Source organism: Epinephelus lanceolatus, chromosome 20 (genome assembly GCF_041903045.1).
Source record: "Epinephelus lanceolatus isolate andai-2023 chromosome 20, ASM4190304v1, whole genome shotgun sequence".
Lineage (NCBI taxonomy): Eukaryota > Metazoa > Chordata > Actinopteri > Perciformes > Serranidae > Epinephelus > Epinephelus lanceolatus.
In genome coordinates this window covers 14620194-14643093 of record NC_135753.1, presented here as the reverse complement: position 1 = coordinate 14643093, position 22900 = coordinate 14620194, and the positions used below count along the sequence as shown (strand labels likewise).

Genomic DNA, 22900 nt, shown 5'->3' with positions numbered 1-22900 from the left:
GTCAAAAATTATTGTTACCAGTAAGGCTAGAGGGGTGGACGTTGTCTGCCCTTATTACTGAAGCTGCTCGTTTTTTTCATGAAACAGAATGTCCTCATTTGCATCCTGTGTCACCTTAGGGTTTCAAAAACTTCATTTATGGTACTCAAGGTTTAGCTTAGGGTTGATTCAGGCGACGAATATCACATAAGAAAAACATCAAACTGTTTGATGTCCTTCACACAGAGAGTACCTGAATATGTACTGTACATCCTCAACCGTTGCCCCTTGAACAGTGTTTATCCAAACTTATGGGGCTTTCACACTGCTGCATGGTAACTCACCACCTCCATTCATGTCAATGAGGGAAAGGCGGCAGAGGGGAAGTTGTTTTGAACACAGCAGTAAGGGTATGAAGCGGTTGCCGCCCACATGAACGGTGCAGAATTTGCTCTGCCATGCAGAGTTCACCTGTTGAACTTCAGTCAGGACCACTTTAGCTAAGAAAACTTAATTTCCATTTGCAATTTTATATTTGGCAGTATGCCTTTTTTCTGGGACCTATCTGCCCTTCCATGACCCTATGTGGAAAGCCACAGGCAGAGAGAGCACACCTCTCTGCCCTTCCACGCACATGCGAGGATAGCCTTACGCAGAAGGAGCACACCTCCCTGCCCTTCCATGTGCCTACCTGGAAAGCCTAAGACAGGAAAAGCAGCAGCAAAGACCCCCTGGGAACAGAACAGAGCCAGTATCAGAGACAGTCAGAAATGACATTGATAAGTTAGATATGGCATAAAAAAAGGAAGAGGAGCTGGGGTGGAGGTGGGCTGCAAAGAGGCTTGCAGAGGAAGCAGCAACAATACGCAGTGCCCTGAATGAGAGTTGCCAACTGGTTGCGTAGAAAGGAATCATGTGATTCATCAGCAATCAGCTGATTGGGCTGCTGGAGCTCAGCTGAGGTAGCCCGGATGTGAGCTGAGCTTGACATTGTGGCCTGCCTGAACTAACGTTATGCTCAATTTCTGGCAGGCATTGTGGAATAAGATAGAAGACAAGATGAATGAACTGATGATGTTGGTGTCTGAATACTCAAAGTTATGGCGCAAGCAACTTATAAGGAACCCCAGAAGAAAACTGGGCTTGGGATAACATTCCCACCAAACTTCAGGTGGCTGGTAAATTGTCCAAATATGTAGAGGTGGACCTATATAAACATTTTGCTTTCTGGGGGAATACTCTTGCATAAAGGTGGCTGTCAAGGCAGTTACTGCGCAGTGATGTGAAGGCAGTTTAAGTGTATATGGGGCTTTAACAGCGTTACTTAGCATTTTAGGAAAGAGCAACAGTGTATGAAATGGATTAAACACAAGATGGACGATGACTAAGATGTACAGAAGGTGGATCTATGTTACCATCATACAAATGGAACAGATTACAAGGACATGTGTTTAACTACTCTAAGGTAAAATGCAGATGTGAGCACAGGGCCAGACCTTCCATTTTCAGTGCTAAAAAACCAGAGGTAGTAACAAATAAACACAAATTAATAACTTCGATTACAAAGAATGAAAGAATTTGTGGTTAATGCTGATTAGAGCCAGACCACTGAGACGTTCTTGAAACGTGGTTGACCTTAAGTATGTTTTCATGGGTTTTAACTTTAAAAAACTCCTCACTCCTCTTAGCTGAAGCTACTAGTAGTGGTGGAGTTGCACTGATCTGCAGAGCGATACACAAGTTGGGGTATACTTCTGTGATCTGCTTTGTATCAATGCATTTTAACAACACAAGAACTGTCATGCTCTTTGATGGCAAGTCTAGTCAGTACATTTCCAACTCCCAAGCTAGCTCCCTCCCATCCAGATCAGATTGTCCTCCATGGCCTAAAGTGCGTGCAAGTGCCTCTGCTTGCTTCATCAGCTGTTGGTTTGGCAGATGAAAATTTGACAGAATGCCAAACATGCCTTCCACATCTTCAAGAGGGGAAATCTCCTTTAGTGCTGACACTGCAGCATCCACCACTATGTTGAAGAAGGCTGCCCCCAGATTTTGTAAGGCATCTCACAAGGGCTCGTCAGAAGACTCGTATGAGAAGTGCCTCTTGGTCGACCCTAGTCGCCTTTGTACAAGGACTGCATCCACACTTGTGTCTTCACACATGTCCTTGGCTGATGTTTCTGCTGCTATGAAGCCTGTGGCTCTTTAGGACTCGAGAGCTTGTTCAGTCTTTTTTATAGACTTTCTGCCACGTCCACTTGCATTGTACTTGGCGAGATGCATTGCATGAGTTTGCACACCTGAAGAATTTGACTCACATTGTCATACCAGTGTGGACAGTGAGCAGAATGACCCCGTTTCTTTTGCCAGAAACCGGGCTTCAATCCTGATTGTCAGGTCTTGAATCTGGTTTCTCACCTCAAGCAGTGCCTCCCTCACAGCTTCATATCGCAGAGGCTCTACAGCTTTTACTCTGGCCTCCTATCAGGTTTCTGACCACAGTTTTAGCAAAAGGTTGACACGTCTTTTGAGAATGGCCCACCTCTGTATAGAAAACAGGCAGTAAAGCCTCTGCACAATACCAAAATATGACATGGCATATTGGGTTCATTTGCAGTAGCCTGGACTGTACTCCCTTGTTCTTCTGTCCCATATTTCTGCTGTTGTCGTAAAATTCTGCTCTGCAGTCATCAAAGGCAATCTCCAGCCTCTTCAAAATCAGAGTGGGCAACCTTTTACTAGTGGACTCCTTTGCCAGTAGTATTCCAAAGAAGTGGTCATGGGGGCTTCTTCTTTCAGTGACACTATACTGATCACTACTGCCAGCTGCTCAATGTGGCAAACATACAGGTGCAATCTAAAATGAGGGGAAAGTTCTTACATTTCCTTATTTCTTGCACAGTTGGTGACAGAACATTTTCACTAATGCATTTTAATCAGCTTACTCTAAATGGTTTTGTCCAACTTGTTGTATTTTGATGTTTGAGATTCAGTCTTGTAGACGTTGGTAATCACTGTGCCAAAACATAACCTCTTTCAAAAAGTTTCCATTTAAAGGAGACTGGAGACTTTGTGTCTTTGTGTTACTGGTTGTACCTTGTTTTGATTGAATCGTCAATTCTTTCCATGACATCATTTTTTAGGTGCTAATTTCATGACTGTTCAGAACAACACTCATTTTTCACATCGGATAGTCCTTTATTTGTCAAATGAATTTGTTTTGCAGAACGTTTTGCAAACGTTTGTTTTTTTTTGATTGTGTCACACAACTTTAAACCTCAGCTGAGGTCCTGCTGTAGTACTGGTGGTGGCAACTTCTCCCATCATCTTTCCTTGGAAACAGGTTTCAGCAGTTACCTGATATGGTCAACGTCCTCTCCTAACAAACTCTGTCCTCAATTTGTCTGTGTGATGTGAAGACCAGTCGGCAGGATCGGTTGGTGGCAGGTTGTCTGCCTTGCTGCATCTAGAGGGCAGTGTGAAGCACACTTTCAAGGCCCAAACATACTCGGGCGTACTATAAGTGGAGCGGACTCCACGAGGACTGTCTGCAGTCATTCGGGCTTTCATAGTCGAGCGCACTTCCGCGTTGTAGTTTCCTGTAAAATGTCTGTGAAAAATCCCTGCGATGTGAAAAATACATGCCGAGCAGTCACTGGTGCGCGGAGCGGAGTCCACGCGGTCGTAAAATCTGAGCTTTGCGCGCACAGGGCTTGCAGACATCCGCTTCGAGTCTGCGCGGACCTCCGGAGTCCGTTCCGCGTACGTTCCGTCCGAGTATGTTCGGGCCTTCACTGTGCTGCTGATGACAACCAGCCCACTGTGACCCCTGAGGTTTGCACTGGCCGAATTTGAGTTTCTATAGCAGGTAATTGAAGGTCCGTCTCAGAAGCAGTCTCCTAGCACTAAGATGAGACTGGTGGGACTAAGATGGAGGGACCTCATGGTGCACTGGCTAACTCTTGTCTCATTTGTGGTCTGATAAATAGTGAATTCATCAAGCCACTGTAACTGTCATATTTTGCGGGACCAATATGAGTGCGGTTGCCATAGGAATGCAACTGTTGAGGCTTTCGCCACATAAAAGTGGGCATGGTTTCAATTTAAGTAGGTTGGAAAAATAATCATTAGTGTTGCCAATTTGGCAACTTTAGATTTAGCATTGTTTCATACTCTTTTAGTGAGTTTATTTTTAAAAAGTGACCAGTGACAAATTTAGGAACTGCAACATCATCTCTCTCCACCAGATCTTGAGCATGGATGTAGTGGACGTAGCTTTGTGTCCTGCTACATGCCAGCCAGCATGTGTATGTGAGGCCCATGTGGGAAGCAAACTGGCTGAAAAATGGGCCCTTTATGGGACTGTCCATGGGTTTTATATTGGCCCCATGCCTACTGCCCACATGGTTGGGTTTACCCAAGTGGTCCCCACGTGGGTTATGCTGTGGTTACTTGGGTACCAAGTGGGTATGAGCCCAAAATGGGCATCTTATCTGGGGCCCACTTGGGTAAACCCAGTGAATTAATTGCTGGGGGACTTCCTGAACATTATAAGCATGCAGGAAGCTGCATTGTCCCTGTCATATCTGAATAGGATAGGTATGGCTAATGGGACACAATACGGCTATTCCTGGACACACAACATCATGCCCTCCTGTCTTTCTAATACAACAGCAATGTAAGTAATATTTAAGAATATTTATGCATTGGAGCAAAGCATGTCTCGATGTAAGATTATGTGTATGCATGTTTTCCTATTGTCACAGTATGTGTCAAACAGAAACACATGCATGAATTCATTTAAGACTGTTACCATCCCCCTCTCCCCTTTCAGTGGTTTGTCTTGTCTTTGCTACTAGCCATGTCTGACATACTGTCTTCCTTGTATGTGTTGTCTTTCATGGAAAATCCATGACAGAATCTAAATGAGGATGAACTTAGCTTAGCTCAATTAGTAGCTGACCTACAGCTTATAAAATCAGTTCAGCTGGCAACATCGAGTCGCCAGCTAGAAACAAGAGTCTGATTTAGTCTGCGTCTGTCAGAAATAAAAGACCTATTGTCTCAAAAATAACCATGAATTCTGAGTGGTAGATCTGCCACTTTTATCACTGTAAACTGCCTGCATGCAGAGCCTGATTTGAAAGCCTGGGAGGTTTAGTAACAGTAGGCTAACCAAAGTGAGCAGGACTTAGCGAATGGTTAATGGCATAACTATGTATTTATCTAGAGACCTCTGCCTTTGACACTTAAGGCAATTTTAAGAAATGCTGATATTAAAGGGAGCAACATGATGCTAAATAGCAGAATCCGATTTCACAACCATATAAAGTAGGATCCAATAAAACTTTAATCTTTTAGAAATAACTTAATTATGGTAAATATGTTTGATGGCGAGGCTTTTGTGGTGTGTCTTGGACATTTGCTCAAATTTTCTGTCAGATACACTGTCTTCAGGAAGAGATGAAGATAGCATCCAGATACACTTCTTTAAAACAAGAAACATTTAGCAACTTTTTTATAGGCATTATGTTCATTTAAAGTTTAGAAGTTGGTTAGCGATTCTAGGAGAGAACTTTTTTCCTGGCCAGCCTTGTGTTGTAATGGTGATGTCCACAGAATAATTGTGCAGGAACAACTATAGGTGCTGCCCAGTGTTTAGTTTTTAATGGGAGTGAGATTTTACATAAATGCTGGGGAGTCTCCCTGTATGCCTTTTGTATTGGTTGGGTTACTATAACGAGCGCTAGGCAACCCGTAGCCCTGCTTATGAGTCATTTATGACCCTGTGTGGTTTTCTGCTGTAATAGCACTTTGTGTGGAGTGCTGAGATGAGGACAAACTGTATATTTAGTGTTCGGCCCAGTCTCTAGCTGTGTGATTAATGAGCGAGCAGACAGACAACCAGGGTGCATTCTAATCACCCACAAGGACAAAGAGTGATAGAGAGAGACAGAGGGTGTGAAAAAGCCGCCTTACTAATGGATCCAACAGCCTGCATGGGTAAGAGAGGAAAAAACCTAATGATCATAAAAATAACATTCGAATCAGTCTAGTTTTCTTAAAATAAACAGATAGGCAAGAAGAAATCATAATGTGGTCTGTGAAATCATTATATGATAATGTCTTGACCTGTTCTGTTACAGAAAAAAATTCAAACATTATTACTTCATTTCACAAAACATGCTGGTTTTTATTGGTTTACTGACTCACAGTGATGGCTCCATACTACTGAAGTTTAGTCACCCGAAGTAAATGGTACATTTGAAACATACAAATGTAACATAATTGTGGTTTGCAGAAAAACACAATGCCCATATCAATGTTTCTAAAGTGACTTTGTCATCAGGAGGTGAGGAAACAGTGGATGGCATGGAACCGTGGCGAGATGCTGCCAACCTGCAAACCAATGCACACCACCGGTTGACACTAACAAACAATAAAACAGTTGTTTTTTAGGGTTAGGATTATAGTTTGTTTTAAGTATTATTTTTTTCTTTATTTTGAGCTCAGGGTCATCTTGTTCCAATAGTGGGGCAAGCTGCCCCTTGACTAGGTTTTCATTTCTGTGCTGTAACAACAAAATTGACTACTGTACCAGTGTATGTCCCCAAGCAGCTTAAACACCATCATCCTGTACAGGCCAAAATCATATTCAAAAGTTTTTAATTGGACAGTAAATTAATTTTGTCCTAAAGGGGGGCGTCTTCCCCCACCTTACCCTTGACTTTTCCAGGGCTTTCAACAGCGTAGCAGATGTTGTCCTCCAAAACCACTCATGAAGACCTTGTGATGAATTTAGAAGCCTAAAAAAAAGCCAAAGAGTCAAACCTTAATTAAGTCTTTTTTGTCTGTTTTGTGATTTTTGAACAGAATAACACAGATGCACCTTTCTTTTTGTAACGTCTGGTTCCTTGCACCTCCGTCCATGCTTTGTACCATCATCTGTTAACATACTGTACTTAAAACTGCATTGATACATTTTTAAAAACCAAAACAATGTGCTGAAAGCAGCTAAAATGCTCCATAGAGCTCAGGGCAACCTATTTTCATATAACGATTCGTATGATATCCTACAAAGTAGCGCCCCACGAATGATGTTACACGGGCTTCTTGATGTAAAGATTTGTACTCAATGTTAAGTAATGGAGATAAAGATTAGGCAAGTAAAGTTACTGTGGTTGGTTTTAGGAAAAGAAACATGGTGATGATGTACTTTAACATGACTCAAATTCACTTACAGTTCACACAGCTACGAACACTCAGCTCCTGGGGGAAGTCCTGTATTTTGTGACCGGTCCAACACCCCAACCTGCCTCCTACTGGGACGCTTCCTTCTTTACTTCCATCAGCTCATTGGTCATGTTATGGCAGCCTTCCCAAATACGTGGGTTATACACAAATACAAATACACAAAACGTAGGATATGAATAAATTTTGGAACATAACTTTTCGTAGGAAAACGTACGAACAGTGCATGAGAACAGCCTGTTGTGGGGAGATGTATTTCCAACCCAGTCTGACTCTGACGTTGTCAAAATCTGGCTCTTGGGCAGTGACTTGTGGCGTCAGACACTGACATAAAAGTCCTTTAACATCGCCATGATACACGTCCCATCGCCATTATGGTTTAACAGCGCTTGGTGGTGTCGGGGAAACACGGCGGGACAAGAACAAATGTTAAGGCGCAGAAAGTCCGAGTAGGGTGGGCGGCAGAGGTGATGTATGGGTCAAACAAACATCAACAATCGGCGCACCCAGGGTACCTTTCATGTCATATCAGGAGGTGGAAAGTCCACGACCAATGTCAATATGTGGTTTTAGTGAGAGTGTGCTAGTATTTCACAAATCAGTTGTTTCCATTGTTAAAAAGATGACAAAGGGAGAACTGAAAAACATAAATTAATGCAGCTTGAAATTGTTCATCTATGTATACTAGGGATGGGCAAACGATCAAAATTCATTATTCGATCATCAAAAAAATTAACGATCAATTATCGATTAATTGATAAGCGAGTATTTCAAAAGAGAGAAAACAAGAGTGCAGTGCAGACTGTCGCCGCAAGAGAGCGCAGCTGCCCCAGTTTTGAGCTTCAACCCCCCAGGCCAAAGAGGAAGAATGGTGCACATGCGCAGTTCACCCCTGGGTGTTTACAACCGTTGCCAGCCAGAGTTACAGGCTTCAGTTTTCAGCAAAACCTCCGTCTTTCAATGGCGTAGTGTTTTCAGAGGCCTCAAGGGAAGCCGCTGAGGCTTTGGAGAGCGATGAGAGCCTCCGTCTATTTCTGATTTTTTGCCTGGCATAGGTCCAGCGGGGGTCTCGTAGGCCGGATGAGCGGCCGTGCTCGCCGGGCGGAAGGTCTCGTTGGCACGGCGACTTGCCGGGCGGGGGGTCTCGTTGGCACGGCGGCTCGCCGGACCTATGCCAGGCATTGTAGAGGAAATACTGCGACTATCGATCAAAATTATTTGTGATCGATCAAAAGCCTTAACAATCAATCATTGATAATCGAAAATTGATGCCCATCCCTAATGTATACTGAAGATCTTGTGCACAAACGTTTTCTTTGGGATGAACAAAATTCTTTATTTGATCTCATCTTGTTTTTCATCCCTTTATCCTTAATTTTATTGACATTTACATCCTACTTCTGCAGTATTTTCAGGTCATGTTGTCCCTGATAGTCAGGGTTGCTTTTCAGGCTCATTCACTCTCACTGACTTCAGCACGGCACAGTAAACAACAAGAACCGCCATCAATCACATTTTGCAAAAGCTGCAGCAGAGAGCCAATATCAGGCTATACATTTGAACGTTTTGAAAAACTCTGTTTCAAATTAATGTGCACACTTGGGGACACAGCGAGAGCCAAAGGCATCTTACTTCCACTTTCTGCCTCCCTGATTTCCCACATTTTTTGGCTCTGAGATAAATATTCCACTGTCAGTCACAACCCAGTGAAGCCAAGCGACAAATCAAAAGAGAGATGCTTTCATTAGCTGTAATCTGCAGGACAAATGCAGAATAAAGCATGATGGTTTAAAATTGGTGCCCTCTTACTTACTGTGAGGAAGTCTTAAGTGTTGGAAAAGCAATGCAAATCAGTAAACGGGTGCACTAAATGTTAAAAAAATCCTTCAAGCATGCTGGACATGTCCTGCCACATGACACTATGATTGTATCCATGGTGACATGGCTATATTTGCAACTGGGAAAATGGTTAAAAGCTAAAATGCAAATGTGTTATTGAAGGAAATGTCCAAATTGTGTCTCGTAATGCTTCAAATCCACAGACTTGAGATACGTTTTCATTATAAAATGCACTGGTCGCCATCTGTTTTTAATTTTTTTTTAAAATTAGGAGTAATTTAATGCTAAATAAATACTTTATTTTTAATATTAGAAAGAATAACTCTGTTTATCTCCTTATTAAAAACCATTAACAATTAGAAATCAAGACCTTTTCTATCTAAGAAGAGACTTTCTGTTTCCGCATCTCTCTCATCACTCCTGTTTTCTCCCAATGAAAATCGAGTGTCCGTGTGTGGGATGTATTGCCAAAAGTCACCATAGATTTAGGTGATGTATCTACTGTCACTTTGTGCATTAACGCTCTGACCTTTTCTTCCTATTTCAGAAGCAATGTGGCCCAAGCTGGTAAGAAAGATGGATACGTAGAGGATGAAATCTGTCACGAGGAGAGAAATTGAGCAGGCGGCCTCTCCACTGCAGCGGGAGCACATATAACCCACCGCAAATAACTCTGAAATGTGAGACTACCACATGTTATCACACAAAAGTGTAATATACTGAAGTTGAAAATGGACTGCAAGTGATCTGGAGGAGGAGGAACAGAGAGCAGTAGGAAACATTAAGGAATGAGTGAGGACAGAGCGGAGGATGGGTCTCACAAGCGGAAAAGAAATCGCCTTCTTTCTTCATTTGTGTTCTTTTGTCTGAGCTGTTACATAATAGATCAGGCCAAAATGTGGATTGATTACACTGTCACTGCTGGCGTTATCCCGCTTTTGAATGAATTTAATATTTGATTCAGTTTGTTACTATTCATGCTCTCGATTCTTTGGCGATGCCATTTGGCTCAGCTGTCACTGTCAGTTCATCTTGTACGGTCCGCACCGTCGTTAGCTCAGTGCAATATTGAAGAAGAGGCTTTTAAGAATGGTGTGTGCGATTATTCTGTTATACAATGTTTTCTTTCTTTTTTTTTTTGTTTTTTTCCATCTTTAGGATGTCCAGTGTTGGAAAATAACCACATATAGTTACTAAAGCACTATACATGATTAAAGTTTGAGGTACTGATACTTTACCTGAGAATTTCCACTGGATTAAATTACCTGTAGGAGTTGTGTATAATCATAGCTCAACTTCACGAGCTACAGCACTTTTATTTAATATATAATTATTATTATGACAACATGTCTGCCTATTTTTTTAGTTTTCTTTTTCCCTGTCTTTGATTTTGTTGTTTGTGCAATCCCATTTTTGTTTTAGGTTTTATGCTCTTATTCATTTACTGAATAGCCATTTTTATTTGATCATTGTTGTGTTTTTATTGGATCATACCTCTGTTTTATTTAATCTCTTTGTGAAGCACTTTGGCAAGAGTTAGTAGTTTTTGAATGTGCTCTATAAATAAATCTGACTCGACTAAAATGATGCAGTACTGTGACTTTTGATACTTGAAGTAAAATTGAACGCATGACCCTCCCTACTCTCCCTCTGACTGGCTAGTGCTCGTTGCCTTTGTTGGTTGGATTGGTTAGGTTTAGGCAAGAAGGGTGAGATTGGTTAGGGTTATGGTAAGAATGTCAGGGTAAACCAATCAGATAAGAGTAAGGCAGAGTAGAACAGGTCATCTGTAGTTTTACTTAAGTTGGATTTAAATAAAAACAGGACTTTTTGTTGTAACAGGTTTTTTTTTTAACATTGTTGTATTACTTTTGCTTAATCTCTGCATATGTAAGCACAATCTGAAGGCAGCGGGACAAGATTTTGGCATTGCCAAGTGTTCTGGTTTCTGTTTGTAGTCCAAGTAGTATTGAACAATCACGTTTGAGTGGCAGGTGAACACTGTTGTGGAGGGCCAAAGAGGCAGCACACACTGGACGACATGCAATCTCATAACCAACACATTCTCACACCAACCTCGTCACATATTGACCTTTGGTCATGGACTTTCCATGTCTACATACGACGTGCAAGGTACCCCGGGTGTGTTGGTTGGTGACATTCTGGACTCGCACTACGTCAATACATCGCCGCAAACTTATGTTTTTTTTCTTCACCAATGAACGCACATGGTTACATTTAGCCAACACATGCAAATGGTTGGGTTAAGGAAAAAAGAACAGGGTTTGGCTGTAAACAAAACACCAGCCTTCCACTGCCTCAACTTTCGTTGTTGTCCCACCACATTTCCCCCAATGCTGTCAGGCGCTGTTATTGTTTAACATGCTTATCATGCCGACATGAAAGGATGGCTTTTTCCGTCGGTGTCTGACGCCCGAAGTCACTGCCCAAGCGCCTGTATTCGACGACGCTGGAGTGAGACCAGGTTATCAGAACCCACTGATGATCGTCTGATGACAGTTTAGCTTTTTATTTGATTATCTAAAAAATGTGTCTACATTAGGGCATTAACGACTTTGATTTTTTTCAGACTCAAAGCGGACGTCCGCAAGCCCTGTGCGCGCAAAGCTCAGATTTTACGACCGCACGGACTCCGCTCCGCGCACCAGTGACTGCTCGGCATGTATTTTTCACATCGCAGGGATTTTTCACGGACATTTTTACAGGAAACTACAACGCGGAAGTGCGCTCAACTATGAAAGCCCGAATGACTGTGGACATTCCTCGCGGAGTCTGCTCTGCTTAAGTATCAATCAGAGGCAGCGATTGCATTCCGTACACAAGCACACAGAGAGAGAGAGAGGGAAAAAACACATGACTTGTTGACTCCTCCCGGGGGGTGTCGACTTGTGCCACTGACGTCGACACATTGACAAATCGGCTTTTCTGTTAATGCCCTAGTCTGCATTCATATGCAGATATCCAACACTTTCTTATTCCTTATACTTTTAACACCCCTCGGCATCTGATAGCATTGCACGAGGCATCCTTTAGCGTATTTATGTGATGCACAGCTATAACACACTGTAATACCTGGTTAATCTTGTGAAATGGTTACAATTAGGTTAAGGCAACAGATCCATTTGTTAAGGTTTAGCAAAAACATCATGTTTTGGTTTAAAATAAGTATATTTGTTACATTACATGAGGGACATCAGTGTGCGATGACCGTACTTCAACAGTAAGGTTACATCAAAAACATATTGACCTTTGGTATAACACCAGACACAAACTGCAGTCTCCTGGATTAGTCTTGTTTTTATGGACCCATACATTTATTCTTGCCCTTCTTTTTGTGTGTGTGTGTATGTTTTAATATCACATGGTTCACTGGTTGGCGAAGTTTGCATATCCTTCCTGGGTTTTCTCTGGGCACTCCGGTTTCCTCCCACAATCCAAAAAACAAGCAGGCTAGGTTACTTGTTGATATTAAATTGGCTGGAGGTGTGCATCTTAGTGTGAATAGTTGTCTGTCTCTATGTGTCAGCCCTGTGATAGTCTGGTGACCTGTCTAGGGCGTACCCTGCCTCTCGCCCAATGTCAGCTGGGATAGGTTCCAGCACCCCTGTGACCCCTTAACATTATAAGCAGTTATGGAAGATGAAATGAATGAACACTAGTTAGCATGAGAAAGAGTTGGTATTGGATGACCTGGTGATGACAACAGGCTTATAACATCTGTTTGTAGGGATCAGTCGAAGTGACTCACTCACGGAAGAGGAAGTTTTAAGATGGACAGCCGCTGGTTACAACCGAACACCCAAAACATTGGCCAGTACCCCCAGAGATTTATCGTCACCATACTGATCGCCAATGGCTTCCGAGGTTGCTCTTACCGAAGTAAAGCATCTGGGTACCCCTTCTACTGCTGCTGATGTTCTAAACATTCACGCTAATATTCCACTATTATTCAGAATATAACAATATTCTGAATTTGATACGGCCATGTAAACAGCATTTTCTATTGGATATTATGATTAAGGCCTTTTTCCAAATGAAAGCCCACATTTTTGGTCTGAAGAAGAAGAAACACACCTACTTTTTACATTATGAAATACTTGGATGTCAACCGGTTTTTGAACCTTTTCAAAAAGGTGGTTAAAGGAATGAAAGAGGGAGACTGTGTGCACACGGTCCAACAAGTCCACCACTGATTGTACACTGTGAAAAAATCCTATGTTGATGCAAAGAAGCAAAATGACATGTGGCTTCAGTTGGTCTACTTTCCTGTATTTTAATGTATTTTAATGGTACTTTAGGGCATGTTAATCTGATATGCACAGCAACAGTATTAGTGGAGCATTCATTTTCATTGGCCATGTAAACAGCTTAGTAGGAATATTGTCTCTTTCAGAATAAGGGCAAAAACTGGACCATTGTGTGCGTTTAAATGTACTCAGTGAGAATTAAAATCAATGTCCTTCGACCTGATTTCACTAAATCCGTGAATATGTCTGATATTTTACAGTCGAACACTCTCCACTGTGCTGTATATCCACCTGTCCTCTCTCACTGCAAGAGACTGTGCAGTGTTATTCTTTTTTTTTCCCCATCACAGCCCTCCAACTGCAGGTATTTACAGCCCTCAGCACCAGACACACAGTCACATCATGACACACAGTAGCTGAGTCAACCACTGCTGACACCAAAAGAGAAGATTATTCATGTGAGAGCACTGTGAGGCCTTTTCTAGTTCAGTTAAATGGTAAAATAAATAATTTACATTCATGAAGATGTGTGTAAGACGTGGTAGGCTTTTACCAGAAAGAGAAGATACACCAAACTAATGCAAAATAGATTGGTCTAGTTTCATATCTCAGATCTTGTGATCACAGCTTTTGATGTATAACCTGAGAAAATCCAAGCAGGGATGAAAAACTCAAAGACAAAACACAAAGACAAAAAAACTTTGTGGACTTTTGAGGGGATGAGGAAAAGAAACCACATCTTAAAACATCCTATTGATGCACACACACACATCAGAGATATGGAATCTTTACTTTGTGATGAATAATTAATGTGTTTTGATCATTTCGTGCTGCGGGCTACTTGCCAAGAGAGGAGTGCTGAACTCGTTCTTTGCGAGCAGCTTCTTGTGTATTTTTTTTTTTTTTTTTTTTTTTTGCTGGTGGATTTCTACATGGAGCTGGAGGGACTTGGATATGTGAAGCCCCAAGGACTTGGATGTGTAAGAGATGCAAGCACATGCTGCGCTAGTCTCTTGGCACCTGAATTCCTCTGCATGAACATATGTACGTTGGAACGGATGCACGGCTACAGCCTGCTGAGAGGTGAACTGCATGCTGGGGCGGCTGAGGGCTGTGAGAGTCTGCCCGGCTCGTGTAGCCATGGCAGCAGCGGCGGTGACGGCGAGAGGTAAGGGTGCTGTCTCTTCAGATGACCTCCATTTGCTGCGGTGCAAAGCGCGGATGCCAGCCGTCGTCATGGTATCCGGCGGGAAACTTTCCCAGTCAGTTAACAGCCGGGGGGGAGGGACCGTTCAACAACATGAGCCGCAATGAGAGGCAGAGGAGTAGCTGTGAACCATCCACCAAAACACACACTGCATCAGGCTGCTTAAACAAGATATGACACATGCCTCATTCCCTTATGCCAGCCCATGACAAGTGATCAGGCAATCTCATAACTCATGCAGCGCTGCGGTAGCGGATGCACACATTTAAATATATCTCCATATACAGTAGCTTCATTATTTCAGCATTTAAAACTGGGAGAGCTTTCTTTGTCACACTCTACCTGAACCTTTTCTTGACGTGAGGAAACACATTTGTGAACTACTTCCATCAGTTAGACGCCAGAAATAAACCCAGACGATATTACCAAAAGTATTTGGGGATGCATGAGCTGTGACATGGAATTTCAAATGTGATCTTATAAACTGCAATTCAGATTTGATGGGGTAATAGCACATGAATTTTTCAGCCGGCAGAGACGAAGATCCGTGTGGTTTGTATTAGTTTCGCTCTGCATTGCACATTTTGATTTCAAGGCTCTGTAGCATGCAGACACACAGGTGCATACACACAAACCAACACTCACACACCACTGTGGGAGACGACGTGGCCCTCATTTTGGGAACTATTATTATTCACTTTCTTGCTGAGAGTTAAATAAGAAGATTGATTCCACTCTCATATCTAAACAGTAAACATGTAGCTGACCCTGAAGCTGGTTAGCATAGCTTAGCATACTGACTGGAGACAGGAGGACACAGCTGGCCCTGGCTCTGTTTGAGCCCAACAAAATTCAACTATCAACACCAAAGAAGCTTAAAGAGTAACAGGACGTGGTGGTTAAATACCTGAGGAGGCAAATGGTCGGGCCAGCGTGGCAGCGTGGGTGCTGTGTGTTGGATTGCAGACTGAAGAAGGTCGAGTTGTAGTGCACCACAGTCAACGATCTTTACTCCTGTCTGGAGGGTAGATGGCAAGCTTTTTGTTTAGTTGTTAAATTTATGAATTCAATTCATGAATTTAATTGCCAATTGTAAATGTTTTACATTGCTTTCTTTACTTCTAAAGGAAGTAGTTTTCTTTAACATTTTAAAAGTGTTACGTACACCAGCATTTCCTATTTTTTTTTTTAATAATAACCCATAACTTTTGTTTATACACCCACCCTTGCCTTTTTCCTTTTTCCCTGGTTTCACTTTCATTGTTACTTCCCTCCCCCGAGCCTTATCTGGGAACGTAACATGTGCATGTTACTAAAATAAGTGATTACTTGCAGTTACCCCTCTCAAAAGTCATTTACTTTACCAATAACTGCATATAAAAGCAATTAATTACTAGATAAAGTAAATTTTACATTACTTCAAAGTATCTGCTTCAGTTTTCTTTTTAATGCACACAAGGCTGTATCATTTTTGATATTTGATATTTTTTTTTATTTTTATCAAATTTTATCACTATGATGAAAAGTAAGTAGTACACAGTGCTGTGCACATTCACATCAATTATAAAATAAGTTGACAGCCTTAAAAATGAACTAGGTGATGTTTGTTTTCTTACCCCTAGAGGTGGAAATTTAAATGGGTTCAACCCAGTCTCATTCCGAAATTGTCAAATACTGCGCTTGGGAAGTGACATCTGCATCAGACATCAACGAAATCTGTCCTTTCATGTTTGCATGATATGCTGCTGGACGCCATTATGTCCAAGTTAAGGGGGCGAAAACTCCCTGGAAGGTGGGTAAGAGGGTTGGTGGATCACCAACAATCACTAACATTCACCTGGGAGGCTGGTGTTCGTTTGCTGTATAAATGTAAAGCCAAATCCTTTTGCAGTTGAAGGGAAAAAAAACATCAATTAGCAGTGTTGCACTGATATATGACGTAGTACGTTTATTTTGAAAGAGACTGTATGAAAACTGCACATTTCCTGTGAAAACATAAGTGTATTTTGAAAACACACAATTCATGTAACAGGCTGAAGTTGACACAGTGTTCCAGAACATCCATGACAAACCCACCCAGGGTACCTTGTATGATATGATATGATATGATATGATATGATATGATATGATATGATATGATATGATATGATATGATATGATATGATATGATATGATATGATATGATTAGCTGTAGCTCCTGACACTGTTTGGTTTAAAGGTCTTGCTTTGTTGAAGGCCTCCTGATTGTGTTTTTTGCTAAACCTAATGGTGTAGCGTGATTATTTAATCACTACCAGCTGTGTGACTAGAGTGTGGCCTATAAAACAGAACAGTGTGCATGTGTCTGAGTGTGATTGTTGATCCTGAAGAAGGCCTGAGGGCTGAAACACAGGCCAGCCTTAAGTAAATGCCGGCAGGGGGACAACATTTTCAAAAGACGGCCCCATCATCCACACCCATGGGGAGGATCCCTATACATTTTTCTAGGCCCTGCAATATGCAAGCCAATGAATCATACTTCCACGTGAATTTTGTATCCACTTGTACTTGTATCTACTGTTAAGACCTTGTTTTCTTATTTTGAAAAGCAGAGGTAGTCACGTGTGTCCTGGGCTGAAAAAATGCCCTCCAATGAATGATTAGAGAAAGGTTAAATCAAACACCCACACTGTAAACCCGAATAAGTTCAGAATACTCAAAACTTTTGTGGAAACCGATTACCTCAAAGTTTTTGAGTAAGTAAGTTAGAATATTTAAGTTTGGTGTACTTACATATTTTACATCATTTACACTCAAATAGTACTTGTTATTTAAAAAAAAATTTGTGAGTGTCCTGTACTTAAAACATTTGTTTTAATTTGTATATATGTTTTAATTTCTTTGTAATTACTTGTTATTATGACATAGTACTTAATTGATCAACATCTTTAAACTCAAAAAATATACTGGTTAATAACCAAAAAGATAGTTTTACAAAGCTCATAAACTAATATTTTTTTTAAGTTCAGAATACTCAAATAAACTTCTTCACACAAATGTAGAATATTTCAATGTTTTTTATTCAGATTTTATTCTTTTTCTCCAAACCACTTTGAATAAACACACATCTGTATCCATGGGCAACTTGTAAAGACTGGCCAACAACATCTGAAAATGTAAACACACCCCGTTTGCATATCATGAACTGTCAACATATATACATCCACACATACATTATATAAAAACAGATTTGTATGGTTATGTGTAAATCACTGCAAATGTTTAAATGTTTGTATAAAAGCATTGGGAACTTGTGCTCAGTGTAAAGGTATGGCCTTTCAAAACAGTATCTTCAAGTTATTTTACATCTATGGCCATTCAAGGAAATAAATAATTTGAAATGAATAAAAAATAAATTAAATAAATAACCAAAAAGTAAATATCAGGATATCAGATAAAAAAAGTAAATCCAAAAATAAAGTCAAGTCATTGCACATGAATAAAAAAATAAATCAAACCAAAAAGGAAATTTATAGATTTAAAATCTATGCCTTTTGAAAAGAAAGGCCAACAAAAACACCGTTTCTCCAGGTAAATGAATTAAACACACCCTTTTGGTGACTTGTTTTTCTCCTGCACTCACCGTGGTGCATTTTTGGAATTTAGTGTATATCTGCATAAGCAGAAAAAACAACCTGTTGAATAACCCTCTTGTTGTCCTCCTGGGTCAAGGAAGGAAGAAAAGAAAGATGGAGGAAGGGAACAGATTGGATCATGGCAGGAAGAAGAATGTAGGGAAAGAAGGGAGGTAAGAAGTGAAAAGGATGGTGGGAAGAAGGAAGGGAGAATGGAAGGAAAGAAGGATGGGCAAAGTGAACAGATTGGGTCAAGGAAGGAAGAAGAAAAAAGATGTTGGGAAAGAAGGATGGAGGAAGGGAGGAACAAAGAAAGGAAAGGAGGGATGGAAAGACAGAAGGAAGGGAGGAAAGAAGGACCATTCAAAACAGGACAACATGCACATCTTAAATCAATGTAACAACAAACATGCCGTCAACATACAGGTAACGTCTACATTGTAAGCAGGTCATTTTTCAAATGTTTGAATATTTGTATAAAAGCATTGGGAACTTGAGCTCAGTGTGAAGGTATGGCCTTTCAAAACATCTTCACATTATTTTACTTTATCTATGGCCATTAAGGAAATAAATAATTTGAAATGAATAAAAAATAAATTAAATAGCCAAAAAGTAAATCTAAGAATAAAGTCAAGTCATTGCACATGAATAAAAAAATAAATCAAACCAAAAAGGAAATTTATAGATTTAAAATCTATGCCTTTTGAAAAGAAAGGCCAACAAAAACACCGTTTCTCCAGGTAAATGAATTAAACACACCCTTTTGGTGACTTGTTTTTCTCCTGCACTCACCGTGGTGCAAGAAGGATGGGCAAAGTGAACAGATTGGGTCTAGGGAGGAAGAAGGAAAAAAGACTTAGGGAAAGAAGGGAGGGAGGAAAGAAAGAAAGAAAGAAAGAAAGAAAGAAAGAAAGAAAGAAAGAAAGAAAGACAGACAGACAGACAGACAGACAGAAAACAGATTGGGTCTAGGAAGGAAGAAGGAAAGGAAATGATGTTAGAAGAGGGAGAAAGGAGGGAAAGAAGGAAGGGAGGAACAAAGCAAGGAAAGGAGGGATGGAGAGACAGAAGGAAGGGAGGAAAGAAGGACCATTTGAAACAGATTGGGTCAGTTTGACCCAGCAGGACAACAGGCACATCTTAAATAAATCTAACAAAAAAATGCTACATCATACAGATAACGTCTACTTTGTAAGCAGGTCATTTTTCAAAGCGAGCAGAGCAGGTTTCAGGGGTGCACCATCATCCAACCCCATTACAACCTTTTGTATGAAGGTGAAGGTGCCAAGTAGCTTCTTTGGGTAGTCCAAATGCAAAATTATTCTTTTGAAAATATAAACCATCTTGGTGGCTCGTGTAATGGCCTTTTTGTGACACCTTTGTTTCCTTTATTCTTTCCAGGATGTCTGTGTGTTTAAACATTTCCTGGATCACCTGGAGAATAGGGACATAGGCTACTCTGCATCCAGGCTCCAACTCATACTGCACTGGCTTCACAACAGGGAAATTTTTTTCAACAAATGTTTTTCTTCGTTTTTTAGTTGACATCTCCTCCCCTTTAGTTGTGGCACTGACAAAAATATTTGTCTTCATAACCTCATTTACTAAATCATTCAGGGTAGCTTCAGTAATAGAGATATCATGCCTCTGTAGTGTCTCCTTTACAGTATCCCTGATGAGAGGCTGAGACAAGGAAAATATCTGACTGAGATGATCAACTATTTCCTGAGTTGCCAAGTCAGAAACGTGGAGAACAGTTTGCATCTTGAGGAATAATGAGGAGAGATTATGGCGCAATTGGTCTCTCAACTGACTGGAGTCACATACACTGTCATCCTCAGGATTATCAAATGAGTCTGCATGTTGGGATAGGGAATTATCTTCATAATCAAGGTCAGCAGCATTTACAGTAGCATTTTCTGTTGAAACTATCTCATCACTAAAGTCTGAACTATTTGCATGTATCCTACTTTTGTGTGTATTAAAAGAAGAATACACATTAGTGCTGTAGTTACAGTTTTTAAATGGGCATGTGATCGTCTCACGTTTTTTTAAATGGCCCCTTAAATGAGTGAACAATGTTTCTTGTGAGAATGGCTGTTTCAAGTTACACACAGAACAGGTAAAAGCTGCCCTTTCTGCTTGTGCCATGTCACTTGCACTGGGTCTACACACATCTCTGTGAAACCGTGACAGATGAATTTTCAAGGCATTAAAGGACAGAAATGTACAAATACAAGAGTCATGGAGACATGGTAGAGGGCTAACTCTAGAATAATGGCTGTGTTTCAAGCGATAGTGCCGGAATAACTGTGCCCGGGTGTCTGCAGACACAATACACAATTTGCACTTCCACTCCATTACTCAAACAAAAGTCATCTTCAGTGTCTTTCAAGATCAATGTTTACCATAGAGGTTCTGTGCCATTAACTGCTCTCAGTGCTCTTCACTGGTCTCAGGTGTTTGATCCTGTGGGATGACATAAAAAAATAGTACTCTGAAACCACTCAAACAATGCAGTCCAAATTTCTAATTAGAATATTTTAGCTAGAAATAAATGAAGTAATTTATACATTTTAAAACACAGATTGTGAACCCTTTCCAATCTTTGTTAAATGCGGTGGACTAAGCTATTTATTAAGCTATTATTTTTCTGACAAAAAAGACTAAACAACTGTACAATGTAGCCTATAGTTAATCTAATCTCTTAACAACTAAGGATGGCATAGGTATTTCTTTTATCCCTTTAAACATAGAAAACAGCATTATCGGGCTCACCAAAAAATACAATTAAAAGCAAAGACAATTATCAGCAACATTAAATTCAATGGATACATCTTTACATCAAAAATGAACATAAACAATACCTTGTTTGCCAAGGATGTCTTGTGCTGGGTACCAACTTCAGCCGGCATGGGACAGACTTCAGCCGACAGGGCACAGACTTCAGCCGACAGGGACAGACTTCAGCCGACAGGGACAGACTTCAGCCGACAGGACAGACTTGCCTACAGGGAAAGACAATTAATTAGTCACCAGTTAGTTCTCTCTCTCTCAACCACAGCTACTGGCATGCGAGAAACACAGAACAGGAAACCTGCTTTATTTTCAAAATAAAGTACATATTTTGACTATCTAATAAAAGGGATGGGAAGCTCCCTGGTAGAGATGGGAGATAATAACTAGAACATAATAACTTACACTTTTAAAGCTGGTTTGTGATTATAACATTAATATGTATCAATTCTGGTTGAAATCTGCATTATCTGGCTCACCAAAAAATACAGTAAAAAGCAAAAACAATTATCATCAACATTCCTGCCCAAACATTAAATTTAATGGATACATCTTTACATTAAAAATGAACATAAACAATACCTTGTTTGCTAAGAATGCCTTGTGCTGGGTACCAACTTCAGCTGACAGGGACAGGAGGGGACAGATTTCAGCCAACAAGGACAGACTTGCGGACAGGGACAGACCAGCCTACAGGGAAAGACAATTAATTAGTATGTCTGCCTTCTTGAAGTAAACAACTCCTTCGGTTCACCTGACGTTATCTGAAAAAAAAAAGTGTTTTGTGGGATGTAAATAGTCTGAACAGCTTAACATTCGTCCGCTCCAATTATACACAAACGAGAATCCCCCCCTCCCCAAACAAATGTTAACTTTACCAGCAGAAGTAAATTTATAAAGAACAATACCGTAGACTGAAAATATGTATTGTCATTATGATTATTGCACTCAGTTCACGCAACATGTCCTCACCAAAGACCGGTAACGTAATGTTAACTATGACCGCGTGTTACGCTGAATTTGTAAACAAGTGCAAAAACTGTTCACACTGAGCAGCACCGGACTTGTCTGTATCATGCCTTTGCCACGTTACTACTACTACCGTTAGTACTAACACTGGACTCGTCTGTATCCACTCCACCCCCCACCCCCCACACAAACAAACACACACACACACAACGTCTTCTTACTTCGAGTGGGAGGCGGCTTTACCTGGTCATACCGGTTTATTTTCAACCAAATGTTAACTTTACCAGTAGAAACACATTTATAAAGAATAAAAATAGCGTCGACTGAAAATATTTATCGTCATTATTGCACTCAGTTCGCAACACGTCCTTGCCAAAGACCGTAACTGTGACCGCGTTACGCTGAATGTGTAAAATAAAGCGCAGACAAACAAAAAAAACTATTTCGTTGTGGCATTTATACAATTAAACAACATGCAAGTCATTTTGGAAGACTTTACCCTTATACTTACAAGTTTTCTTAACTTCAGCAGTCGATACACTCCCCTCGCTTCACGACCGCCATGTTGGTTTGATTTTGCCTCGTTCGGTCCCGCCAACGTAATGACGCACTGACGTCATTACATAATGACGCACTGACATCATTACGTTGCACGCCTCCGTGCATTCAAAGATTTTGAGTAAGATCGTGATGATCACTCAGACAATTTAAGTAGCACGAAATTATAACTGCATTCCTCGTTCGGAACACTTAGTAACTTAAAGTTGGGTTGACTTGATAGCGGATTTTGATTGTTGTTTCACAATACTTTTGAGTTAGTAGTAGTGTTCGGGTTTACAGTGCATTGAGGAAATTAGTGCAAGGTATTAACTCATAAAATCAAATCAGGAGTGAACAAATATTAATTAATTGCTGATCAAATTGTGTGAAGAACTGAAATAGTGTAGAGAGTATATGGCTCATACCCAGTTAGCCTC

The 22900-nt window shown here is 40.7% G+C and overlaps 1 long non-coding RNA gene across 1 annotated transcript; it reads right to left on the bottom strand.

Moving 5' to 3' along the window:
- Window positions 1-18958: 18958 nt before the first annotated feature.
- Window positions 18959-22516, bottom strand: LOC144458957 (uncharacterized). Its single transcript, XR_013488287.1, has 4 exons — window positions 22435-22516; window positions 21537-21644; window positions 21026-21166; window positions 18959-20627 (listed from the first exon to the last, which is right to left on the bottom strand). It is a non-coding gene; the product is annotated as an uncharacterized LOC144458957 (long non-coding RNA).
- Window positions 22517-22900: the final 384 nt, after the last annotated feature.